This window comes from Doryrhamphus excisus, linkage group LG23, assembly GCF_037039965.1.
Source record: "Doryrhamphus excisus strain RoL-2023G ecotype Guam linkage group LG23, RoL_Dexc_Guam_v1.1, whole genome shotgun sequence".
Classification (NCBI taxonomy): Eukaryota; Metazoa; Chordata; class Actinopteri; order Syngnathiformes; family Syngnathidae; genus Doryrhamphus; species Doryrhamphus excisus.
In genome coordinates, this window is record NC_136379.1 from 349,958 (window position 1) to 362,121 (window position 12,164).

The following is a 12,164-nucleotide window of genomic DNA, read 5'->3' on the forward strand; positions in this document are numbered from 1 at the left end:
GCTGGCCCTTTAAGCTGGCCCTTTAAGGCTGGCCCTTTAAGGCCGGCCCTTTAAGCTGGCCCTTTAAGGCCGGCCCTCTAAGGCTGGCCCTTTAAGGCTTGCCCTTTAAGGCTGGCCCTTTAAGCTGGCCCCTTAAGGCTGGCCCTTTAAGCTGGCCCTCTAAGGCTGGCCCTTTAAGGCTGGCCCTTTAAGGCTGGCCCTCTAAGGCTGGCCCTTTAAGGCTGGCCCTTTAAGCTGGCCCCTTAAGGCTGGCCATCTAAGGCTGGCCCTTTAAGCTGGCCCTCTAAGGCTGGCCCTTTAAGGCTGGCCCTTTAAGGCTGGCCCTCTAAGGCTGGCCCTTTAAGCTGGCCCCTTAGGGCTGGCCCTCTAAGGCTGGCCCTTTAAGCTGGCCCTTTAAGGCTGGCCCTGTAAGCTGGCCCTTTAAGGCTGGCCCTTTAAGGCCGGCCCTTTAAGCTGGCCCTTTAAGGCTGGCCCTTTAAGCTGGCCCTTTAAGGCTGGCCCTTTAAGCTGGCCCTTTAAGGCTGGCCCTTTAAGGCTGGCCCTTTAAGGCTGGCCCTTTAAGCTGGCCCCTTAAGGCTGGCCCTTTAAGCTGGCCCTCTAAGGCTGGCCCTTTAAGCTGGCCCTCTAAGGTTGGCCCTTTAAGGCTTGCCCTTTAAGGCTGGCCCTTTAAGCTGGCCCCTTAAGGCTGGCCCTTTAAGCTGGCCCTCTAAGGCTGGCCCTTTAAGGCTGGCCCTTTAAGGCTGGACCTTTAAGGCTTGCCCTCTAAGGCTGGCCCTTTAAGGCTGGCCCTCTAAGGCTGGCCCTTTAAGCTGGCCCCTTAAGGCTGGCCATCTAAGGCTGGCCCTTTAAGACTGGCCCTTTAAGGCTGGCCCTTTAAGGCTGGCCCTTTAAGGCTGGCCCCTTAAGGCTGGCCATCTAAGGCTGGCCCTTTAAGCTGGCCCTTTAAGGCTGGCCCTTTAAGCTGGCCCTTTAAGGCTGGCCCTCTAAGGCTGGCCCTTTAAGACTGGCCCTTTAAGGCTGGCTCTTTAAGACTGGCCCTTTAAGCTGGCCCCTTAAGGCTGGCCCTTTAAGCTGGCCCTTTAAGGCTGGCCCTTTAAGCTGGCCCTCTAAGGCTGGCCCTTTAAGGCTGGCCCTTTAAGGCTTGCCCTTTAAGGCTGGCCCTTTAAGCTGGCCCTTTAAGCTGGCCCTTTAAGGCTGGCCCTTTAAGGCTGGCCCTTTAAGCTGGCCCTTTAAGGCTGGCCCTTTAAGCTGGCCCTCTAAGGCTGGCCCTTTAAGGCTGGCCCTTTAAGATGGCCCCTTAAGGCTGGCCCTCTAAGGCTGGCCCTTTAAGCTGGCCCTTTAAGGCTGGCCCTTTAAGCTGGCCCTTTAAGGCTGGCCCTTTAAGGCCGGCCCTTTAAGCTGGCCTTTTAAGGCTGGCCCTTTAAGCTGGCCCTTTAAGGCTGGCCCTCTAAGGCTGGCCCTTTAAGACTGGCCCTTTAAAGCTGGCCCTTTAAGGCTGGCCCTTTAAGATGGCCCTTTAAGGCTGGCCCTCTAAGGTTGGCCCTTTAAGGCTGGCCCTTTAAGCTGGCCCTCTAAGGCTGGCCCTTTAAGACTGGCCCTTTAAGCTGGCCCCTTAAGGCTGGCCCTTTAAGGCTGGCCCTTTAAGCTGGCCCTTTAAGGCTGTCCCTTTAAGGCTGGCCCTTTAAGCTGGCCCTCTAAGGCTGACCCTTTAAGGCTGGCCCTTTAAAGCTTGCCCTTTAAGGCTGGCCCTTTAAGCTGGCCCCTTAAGGCTGGCCCTTTAAGCTGGCCCCTTAAAGCTGGCCCTTTAAGCTGGCCCTCTAAGGCTGGCCCTTTAAGCTGGCCCTTTAAGCTGGCCCTTTAAGGCTGGCCCTTTAAGGCTGGCCCTTTAAGCTGGCCCTTTAAGGCTGGCCCTTTAAGCTGGCCCTCTAAGGCTGGCCCTTTAAGGCTGGCCCTTTAAGATGGCCCCTTAAGGCTGGCCCTCTAAGGCTGGCCCTTTAAGCTGGCCCTTTAAGGCTGGCCCTTTAAGCTGGCCCTTTAAGGCTGGCCCTTTAAGGCCGGCCCTTTAAGCTGGCCTTTTAAGGCTGGCCCTTTAAGCTGGCCCTTTAAGGCTGGCCCTCTAAGGCTGGCCCTTTAAGACTGGCCCTTTAAAGCTGGCCCTTTAAGGCTGGCCCTTTAAGATGGCCCTTTAAGGCTGGCCCTCTAAGGTTGGCCCTTTAAGGCTGGCCCTTTAAGCTGGCCCTCTAAGGCTGGCCCTTTAAGACTGGCCCTTTAAGCTGGCCCCTTAAGGCTGGCCCTTTAAGGCTGGCCCTTTAAGCTGGCCCTTTAAGGCTGTCCCTTTAAGGCTGGCCCTTTAAGCTGGCCCTCTAAGGCTGACCCTTTAAGGCTGGCCCTTTAAAGCTTGCCCTTTAAGGCTGGCCCTTTAAGCTGGCCCCTTAAGGCTGGCCCTTTAAGCTGGCCCCTTAAAGCTGGCCCTTTAAGCTGGCCCTCTAAGGCTGGCCCTTTAAGCTGGCCCTTTAAGCCTGGCCCTTTAAGATGGCCCTTTAAGTCTGGCCCTCTAAGGCTGGCCCTTTAAGGCTGGCCCTATAAGCTGGCCCTCTAAGGCTGGCCCTTTAAGCTGGCCCTCTAAGGCTGGCCCTTTAAGCTGGCCCTTTAAGGCTGGCCCTTTAAGCTGACCCTGTAAAGCTGGCCCTCTAAGGCTGGCCCTTTAAGACTGGCCCTTTAAGGCTGGCCCTTTAAGGCTGGCCCTTTAAGCTGGCCCCTTAAGGCTGGCCCTTTAAGCTGGCCCTGTAAAGCTGGCCCTCTAAGGCTGGCCCTTTAAGCTGGCCCTTTAAGGCTGACCCTTTAAGCTGGCCCTCTAAGGCTGGCCCTTTAAGGCTGGCCCTTTAAGCTGGCCCCTTAATGCTGGCCCTCTAAGGCTGGCCCTTTAAGCTGGCCCTTTAAGGCTGGCCCTTTAAGCTGGCCCTTTAAGGCTGGCCCTTTAAGGCCGGCCCTTTAAGCTGGCCCTTTAAGGCCGGCCCTCTAAGGCTGGCCCTTTAAGGCTTGCCCTTTAAGGCTGGCCCTTTAAGCTGGCCCCTTAAGGCTGGCCCTTTAAGCTGGCCCTCTAAGGCTGGCCCTTTAAGGCTGGCATTTTAAGGCTGGCCCTCTAAGGCTGGCCCTTTAAGGCTGGCCCTTCAAGCTGGCCCCTTAAGGCTGGCCATCTAAGGCTGGCCCTTTAAGCTGGCCCTCTAAGGCTGGCCCTTTAAGGCTGGCCCTTTAAGGCTGGCCCTCTAAGGCTGGCCCTTTAAGGCTGGCCCTTTAAGCTGGCCCCTTAAGGCTGGCCCTCTAAGGCTGGCCCTTTAAGCTGGCCCTTTAAGGCTGGCCCTTTAAGCTGGCCCTTTAAGGCTGGCCCTTTAAGCTGGCCCCCTAAGGCTGGTCCTTTAAGGCTGGCCCTTTAAGGCCGGCCCTTTAAGCTGGCCCTTTATGGCTGGCCCTTTAAGCTGGCCCTTTAAGGCTGGCCCTTTAAGCTGGCCCTTTAAGGCTGGCCCTTTAAGGCTGGCCCTTTAAGCTGGCCCCTTAAGGCTGGCCCTTTAAGCTGGCCCTTTAAGGCTGGCCCTTTAAGGCTGGCCCTTTAAGCTGGCCCCTTAAGGCTGGCCATCTAAGGCTGGCCCTTTAAGCTGGCCCTTTAAGGCTGGCCCTTTAAGGCTTGCCCTTTAAGGCTGGCCCTTTAAGCTGGCCCCTTAAGGCTGGCCCTTTAAGCTGGCCCTCTAAGGCTGGCCCTTTAAGGCTGGCCCTTTAAGGCTGGCCCTTTAAGGCTTGCCCTCTAAGGCTGGCCCTTTAAGGCTGGCCCTTTAAGGCTGGCCCTTTAAGCTGGCCCCTTAAGGCTGGCCATCTAAGGCTGGCCCTTTAAGCTGGCCCTTTAAGGCTGGCCCTTTAAGGCTGGCCCTTTAAGCTGGCCCTGTAAAGCTGGCCCTCTAAGGCTGGCCCTTTAAGCTGGCCCTTTAAGGCTGGCCCTTTAAGCTGGCCCTCTAAGGCTGGCCCTTTAAGGCTGGCCCTTTAAGGCTGGCCCTTTAAGCTGGCCCCTTAAGGCTGGCCCTCTAAGGCTGGCCCTTTAAGCTGGCCCTTTAAGGCTGGCCCTTTAAGCTGGCCCTTTAAGGCTGGCCCTTTAAGGCCGGCCCTTTAAGCTGGCCCTTTAAGGCTGGCCCTTTTAGCTGGCCCTTTAAGGTTGGCCCTTTAAGCTGGCCCTGTAAAGCTGGCCCTCTAAGGCTGGCCCTTTAAGCTGGCCCTTTAAGGCTGGCCCTTTAAGCTGGCCCTCTAAGGCTGGCCCTTTAAGGCTGGCCCTTTAAGGCTGGCCCTTTAAGCTGGCCTCTTAAGGCTGGCCCTCTAAGGCTGGCCCTTTAAGCTGGCCCTTTAAGGCTGGCCCTTTAAGCTGGCCCTTTAAGGCTGGCCCTTTAAGGCCGGCCCTTTAAGCTGGCCCTTTAAGCTGGCCCTTTAAGGCTGGCCCTTTAAGCTGGCCCTTTAAGGTTGGCCCTTTAAGGCTGGCCCTTTAAGCTGGCCCCTTAAGGCTGGCCCTTTAAGCAGGCCCTCTAAGGCTGGCCCTTTAAGCTGGCCCTCTAAGGCTGGCCCTTTAAGGCTTGCCCTTTAAGGCTGGCCCTTTAAGCTGGCCCCTTAAGGCTGGCCCTTTAAGCTGGCCCTCTAAGGCTGGCCCTTTAAGCTGGCCCTTTAAGGCTGGCCCTTTAAGCTGGCCCTTTAAAGCTGGCCCTCTAAGGCTGGCCCTTTAAGACTGGCCCTTTAAGGCTGGCCCTTTAAGCTGGCCCCTTAAGGCTTGCCCTTTAAGCTGGCCCTCTAAGGCTGGCCCTTTAAGCTGGCCATCCAAGGCTGGCCCTTTAAGGCTGGCCCTTTAAGGCTGGCCCTTTAAGCTGGCCCCTTAAGGCTGGCCCTCTAAGGCCGGCCCTTTAAGCTGGCCCTTTAAGGCTGGCCCTTTAAGGCTGGCCCTTTAAGCTGGCCCCTTAAGGCTGGCCCTTTAAGCTGGCCCTCTAAGGCTGGCCCTTTAAGCTGGCCCTCTAAGGCTGGCCCTTTAAGGCTGGCCCTTTAAGGCTGGCCCTTAAAGCTGGCCCCTTAAGGCTGGCCCTTTAAGCTGGCCCTCTAAGGCTGGCCCTTTAAGGCTGGCCCTTTAAGGCTGGCCCTTTAAGGCTGGCCCTCTAAGGTTGGCCCTTTAAGGCTGGCCCTTTAAGCTGGCCCCTTAAGGCTGGCCCTTTAAGCTGGCCCTTTAAGGCTGGCCCTTTAAGCTGGCCCTTTAAGGCTGGCCCTTTAAGCTGGCCCTCTAAGGCTGGCCCTTTAAGGCTGGCCCTTTAAGGCTGGCCCTTTAAGCTGGCCCCTTAGGGCTGGCCCTCTAAGGCTGGACCTCTAAGGCTGGCCCTTTAAGCTTGCCCTTTAAGGCTGGCCCTTTAAGCTGGCCCCTTAAGGCTGGCCCTTTAAGCTGGCCCTCTAAGGCTGGCCCTTTAAGGCTGGCCCTTTAAGCTGGCCATCCAAGGCTGGCCCTTTAAGGCTGGCCCTTTAAGGCTGGCCCTTTAAGCTGGCCCCTTAAGGCTGGCCCTTTAAGCTGGCCCCTTAAGGCTGGCCCTTTAAGCTGGCCCTTTAAGGCTGGCCCTTTAAGCTGGCCCTTTAAGGCTGGCCCTTTAAGCTGGCCCTCTAAGGCTGGCCCTTTAAGGCTGGCCCTTTAAGGCTGGCCCTTTAAGCTGGCCCCTTAAGGCTGGCCCTTTAAGCTGGACCTCTAAGGCTGGCCCTTTAAGCTGGCCCTCTAAGGTTGGCCCTTTAAGGCTTGCCCTTTAAGGCTGGCCCTTTAAGCTGGCCCCTTAAGGCTGGCCCTTTAAGCTGGCCCTCTAAGGCTGGCCCTTTAAGGCTGGCCCTTTAAGGCTGGCCCTTTAAGGCTTGCCCTCTAAGGCTGGCCCTCTAAGGCTGGCCCTTTAAACTGGCCCCTTAAGGCTGGCCATCTAAGGCTGGCCCTTTAAGCTGGCTCTTTAAGGCTGGCCCTTTAAGGCTGGCCCTTTAAGCTGGCCCTTTAAGGCTGGCCCTTTAAGCTGGCCCTCTAAGGCTGGCCCTTTAAGGCTGGCCCTTTAAGGCTGGCCCTTTAAGCTGGCCCCTTAAGGCTGGCCCTTTAAGGCTGGCCCTTTAAGCTGGCCCTTTAAGGTTGGCCCTTTAAGCTGGCCCTGTAAAGCTGGCCCTCTAAGGCTGGCCCTTTAAGCTGGCCCTTTAAGGCTGGCCCTTTAAGCTGGCCCTCTAAGGCTGGCCCTTTAAGGCTGGCCCTTTAAGGCTGGCCCTTTAAGCTGGCCCCTTAAGGCTGGCCCTCTAAGGCTGGCCCTTTAAGCTGGCCCTTTAAGCAGGCCTTCTAAGGCTGGCCCTTTAAGCTGGCCCTCTAAGGCTGGCCCTTTAAGGCTTGCCCTTTAAGGCTGGCCCTTTAAGCTGGCCCCTTAAGGCTGGCCCTTTAAGCTGGCCCTCAAAGGCTGGCCCTTTAAGCTGGCCCTTTAAGGCTGGCCCTTTAAGCTGGCCCTTTAAAGCTGGCCCTCTAAGGCTCGCCCTTTAAGACTGGCCCTTTAAGGCTGGCCCTTTAAGGCTGGCCCTTTAAGCTGGCCCCTTAAGGCTGGCCCTTTAAGCAGGCCCTCTAAGGCTGGCCCTTTAAGCTGGCCCTTAAGGCTGGCCCTTTAAGGCTTGCCCTTTAAGGCTGGCCCTTTAAGCTGGCCCCTTAAGGCTGGCCCTTTAAGCTGGCCCTCAAAGGCTGGCCCTTTAAGCTGGCCCTTTAAGGCTGGCCCTTTAAGCTGGCCCTTTAAAGCTGGCCCTCTAAGGCTGGCCCTTTAAGACTGGCCCTATAAGGCTGGCCCTTTAAGGCTGGCCCTTTAAGCTGGCCCCTTAAGGCTTGCCCTTTAAGCTGGCCCTCTAAGGCTGGCCCTTTAAGCTGGCCATCTAAGGCTGGCCCTTTAAGGCTGGCCCTTTAAGGCTGGCCCTTTAAGCTGGCCCCTTAAGGCTGGCCCTCTAAGGCTGGCCCTTTAAGCTGGCCCTTTAAGGCTGGCCCTTTAAGCTGGCCCTCTAAGGCTGGCCCTTTAAGGCTGGCCCTTTAAGCTGGCCCCTTAAGGCTGGCCCTCTAAGGCTGGCCCTTTAAGCTGGCCCTTTAAGGCTGGCCCTTTAAGCTGGCCCTTTAAGGATGGCCCTTTAAGGCCGGCCCTTTAAGCTGGCCTTTTAAGGCTGGCCCTTTAAGCTGGCCCTTTAAGGCTGGCCCTCTAAGGCTGGCCCTTTAAGACTGGCCCTTTAAAGCTGGCCCTTTAAGGCTGGCCCTTTAAGCTGGCCCTTTAAGGCTGGCCCTCTAAGGTTGGCCCTTTAAGGCTGGCCCTTTGAGGCTTGCCCTTTAAGCTGGCCCCTTAAGGCTGGCCCTTTAAGCTAACCCTCTAAGGCTGGCCCTTTAAGCTGGCCCTCTAAGGCTGGCCCTTTAAGCTGGCCCTTTAAGGCTGGCCCTTTAAGCTGGCCCTTTAAGGCTGGCCCTTTAAGGCTGGCCCTTTAAGGCTGGCCCTTTAAGCTGGCCCCTTAAGGCTGGCCCTTTAAGCAGGCCCTCTAAGGCTGGCCCTTTAAGCTGGCCCTCTAAGGCTGGCCCTTTAAGGCTTGCCCTTTAAGGCTGGCCCCTTAAGGCTGGCCCTTTAAGCTGGCCCTCAAAGGCTGGCCCTTTAAGCTGGCCCTTTAAGGCTGGCCCTTTAAGCTGGCCCTTTAAAGCTGGCCCTCTAAGGCTGGCCCTTTAAGACTGGCCCTTTAAGGCTGGCCCTTTAAGGCTGGCCCTTTAAGCTGGCCCCTTAAGGCTTGCCCTTTAAGCTGGCCCTCTAAGGCTGGCCCTTTAAGCTGGCCATCTAAGGCTGGCCCTTTAAGGCTGGCCCTTTAAGGCTGGCCCTTTAAGCTGGCCCCTTAAGGCTGGCCCTCTAAGGCTGGCCCTTTAAGCTGGCCCTTTAAGGCTGGCCCTTTAAGCTGGCCCTCTAAGGCTGGCCCTTTAAGGCTGGCCCTTTAAGCTGGCCCCTTAAGGCTGGCCCTCTAAGGCTGGCCCTTTAAGCTGGCCCTTTAAGGCCGGCCCTTTAAGCTGGCCTTTTAAGGCTGGCCCTTTAAGCTGGCCCTTTAAGGCTGGCCCTCTAAGGCTGGCCCTTTAAGACTGGCCCTTTAAAGCTGGCCCTTTAAGGCTGGCCCTTTAAGCTGGCCCTTTAAGGCTGGCCCTCTAAGGTTGGCCCTTTAAGGCTGGCCCTTTAAGGCTTGCCCTTTAAGCTGGCCCCTTAAGGCTGGCCCTTTAAGCTAACCCTCTAAGGCTGGCCCTTTAAGCTGGCCCTCTAAGGCTGGCCCTTTAAGCTGGCCCTTTAAGCCTGGCCCTTTAAGCTGACCCTGTAAAGCTGGCCCTCTAAGGCTGGCCCTTTAAGACTGGCCCTTTAAGGCTGGCCCTTTAAGGCTGGCCCTTTAAGCTGGCCCCTTAAGGCTGGCCCTTTAAGCTGGCCCTGTAAAGCTGGCCCTCTAAGGCTGGCCCTTTAAGCTGGCCCTTTAAGGCTGACCCTTTAAGCTGGCCCTCTAAGGCTGGCCCTTTAAGGCTGGCCCTTTAAGCTGGCCCCTTAAGGCTGGCCCTCTAAGGCTGGCCCTTTAAGCTGGCCCTTTAAGGCTGGCCCTTTAAGCTGGCCCTTTAAGGCTGGCCCTTTAAGGCCGGCCCTTTAAGCTGGCCCTTTAAGGCTGGCCCTTTAAGGCTGGCCCTTTAAGCTGGCCCTTTAAGGCTGGCCCTTTAAGCTGGCCCTTTAAGGCTGGCCCTTTAAGGCTGGCCCTTTAAGGCTGGCCCTTTAAGCTGGCCCCTTAAGGCTGGCCCTTTAAGCTGGCCCTCTAAGGCTGGCCCTTTAAGCTGGCCCTCTAAGGCTGGCCCTTTAAGGCTTGCCCTTTAAGGCTGGCCCTTTAAGCTGGCCCTTTAAGCTGGCCCCTTATGGCTGGCCCTTTAAGCTGGCCCTCTAAGGCTGGCCCTTTAAGGCTGGCCCTTTAAGCTGGCCCTCTAAGGCTGGCCCTTTAAGGCTGGCCCTTTAAGGCTTGCCCTTTAAGGCTGGCCCTTTAAGCTGGCCCCTTAAGGCTGGCCCTTTAAGCTGGCCCCTTAAAGCTGGCCCCTTAAGGCTGGCCCTTTAAGCTGGCCCTCTAAGGCTGGCCCTTTAAGCTGGCCCCTTAAGGCTGGCCCTTTAAGCTGGCCCTGTAAAGCTGGCCCTCTAAGGCTGGCCCTTTAAGCTGGCCCTTTAAGGCTGACCCTTTAAGCTGGCCCTCTAAGGCTGGCCCTTTAAGGCTGGCCCTTTAAGCTGGCCCCTTAAGGCTGGCCCTCTAAGGCTGGCCCTTTAAGCTGGCCCTTTAAGGCTGGCCCTTTAAGCTGGCCCTTTAAGGCTGGCCCTTTAAGGCAGGCCCTTTAAGCTGGCCCTTTAAGGCTGGCCATTTAAGGCTGGCCCTTTAAGCTGGCCCTTTAAGGCTGGCCCTTTAAGCTGGCCCTTTAAGGCTGGCCCTTTAAGGCTGGCCCTTTAAGGCTGGCCCTTTAAGCTGGCCCCTTAAGGCTGGCCCTTTAAGCTGGCCCTCTAAGGCTGGCCCTTTAAGGCTTGCCCTTTAAGGCTGGCCCTTTTAGCTGGCCCCTTAAGGCTGGCCCTTTAAGCTGGCCCTTTAAGGCTGGCCCTTTAAGGCTGGCCCTTTAAGGCTGGCCCTTTAAGCTGGCCCCTTAAGGCTGGCCCTTTAAGCTGGCCCTCTAAGGCTGGCCCTTTAAGCTGGCCCTCTAAGGCTGGCCCTTTAAGGCTTGCCCTTTAAGGCTGGCCCTTTTAGCTGGCCCCTTAAGGCTGGCCCTTTAAGGCTGGCCCTTTAAGGCTGGCCCTCTAAGGCTGGCCCTTTAAGGCTGGCCCTTTAAGCTGGCCCTTTAAGGCTGGCCCTTTAAGGCTGGCCCTTTAAGGCTGGCCCTTTAAGCTGGCCCCTTAAGGCTGGCCCTTTAAGCAGGCCCTCTAAGGCTGGCCCTTTAAGCTGGCCCTCTAAGGCTGGCCCTTTAAGGCTTGCCCTTTAAGGCTGGCCCCTTAAGGCTGGCCCTTTAAGCTGGCCCTCAAAGGCTGGCCCTTTAAGCTGGCCCTTTAAGGCTGGCCCTTTAAGCTGGCCCTTTAAAGCTGGCCCTCTAAGGCTGGCCCTTTAAGACTGGCCCTTTAAGGCTGGCCCTTTAAGGCTGGCCCTTTAAGCTGGCCCCTTAAGGCTTGCCCTTTAAGCTGGCCCTCTAAGGCTGGCCCTTTAAGCTGGCCATCTAAGGCTGGCCCTTTAAGGCTGGCCCTTTAAGGCTGGCCCTTTAAGCTGGCCCCTTAAGGCTGGCCCTCTAAGGCTGGCCCTTTAAGCTGGCCCTTTAAGGCTGGCCCTTTAAGCTGGCCCTCTAAGGCTGGCCCTTTAAGGCTGGCCCTTTAAGCTGGCCCCTTAAGGCTGGCCCTCTAAGGCTGGCCCTTTAAGCTGGCCCTTTAAGGCTGGCCCTTTAAGCTGGCCCTTTAAGGCTGGCCCTTTAAGGCCGGCCCTTTAAGCTGGCCTTTTAAGGCTGGCCCTTTAAGCTGGCCCTTTAAGGCTGGCCCTCTAAGGCTGGCCCTTTAAGACTGGCCCTTTAAAGCTGGCCCTTTAAGGCTGGCCCTTTAAGCTGGCCCTTTAAGGCTGGCCCTCTAAGGTTGGCCCTTTAAGGCTGGCCCTTTAAGGCTTGCCCTTTAAGCTGGCCCCTTAAGGCTGGCCCTTTAAGCTAACCCTCTAAGGCTGGCCCTTTAAGCTGGCCCTCTAAGGCTGGCCCTTTAAGCTGGGCCTTTAAGCCTGGCCCTTTAAGCTGACCCTGTAAAGCTGGCCCTCTAAGGCTGGCCCTTTAAGACTGGCCCTTTAAGGCTGGCCCTTTAAGGCTGGCCCTTTAAGCTGGCCCCTTAAGGCTGGCCCTTTAAGCTGGCCCTGTAAAGCTGGCCCTCTAAGGCTGGCCCTTTAAGCTGGCCCTTTAAGGCTGACCCTTTAAGCTGGCCCTCTAAGGCTGGCCCTTTAAGGCTGGCCCTTTAAGCTGGCCCCTTAAGGCTGGCCCTCTAAGGCTGGCCCTTTAAGCTGGCCCTTTAAGGCTGGCCCTTTAAGCTGGCCCTTTAAGGCTGGCCCTTTAAGGCCGGCCCTTTAAGCTGGCCCTTTAAGGCTGGCCCTTTAAGGCTGGCCCTTTAAGCTGGCCCTTTAAGGCTGGCCCTTTAAGCTGGCCCTTTAAGGCTGGCCCTTTAAGGCTGGCCCTTTAAGGCTGGCCCTTTAAGCTGGCCCCTTAAGGCTGGCCCTTTAAGCTGGCCCTCTAAGGCTGGCCCTTTAAGCTGGCCCTCTAAGGCTGGCCCTTTAAGGCTTGCCCTTTAAGGCTGGCCCTTTAAGCTGGCCCTTTAAGCTGGCCCCTTATGGCTGGCCCTTTAAGCTGGCCCTCTAAGGCTGGCCCTTTAAGGCTGGCCCTTTAAGCTGGCCCTCTAAGGCTGGCCCTTTAAGGCTGGCCCTTTAAGGCTTGCCCTTTAAGGCTGGCCCTTTAAGCTGGCCCCTTAAGGCTGGCCCTTTAAGCTGGCCCCTTAAAGCTGGCCCCTTAAGGCTGGCCCTTTAAGCTGGCCCTCTAAGGCTGGCCCTTTAAGCTGGCCCCTTAAGGCTGGCCCTTTAAGCTGGCCCTGTAAAGCTGGCCCTCTAAGGCTGGCCCTTTAAGCTGGCCCTTTAAGGCTGACCCTTTAAGCTGGCCCTCTAAGGCTGGCCCTTTAAGGCTGGCCCTTTAAGCTGGCCCCTTAAGGCTGGCCCTCTAAGGCTGGCCCTTTAAGCTGGCCCTTTAAGGCTGGCCCTTTAAGCTGGCCCTTTAAGGCTGGCCCTTTAAGGCAGGCCCTTTAAGCTGGCCCTTTAAGGCTGGCCATTTAAGGCTGGCCCTTTAAGCTGGCCCTTTAAGGCTGGCCCTTTAAGCTGGCCCTTTAAGGCTGGCCCTTTAAGGCTGGCCCTTTAAGGCTGGCCCTTTAAGCTGGCCCCTTAAGGCTGGCCCTTTAAGCTGGCCCTCTAAGGCTGGCCCTTTAAGGCTTGCCCTTTAAGGCTGGCCCTTTTAGCTGGCCCCTTAAGGCTGGCCCTTTAAGGCTGGCCCTTTAAGGCTGGCCCTCTAAGGCTGGCCCTTTAAGGCTGGC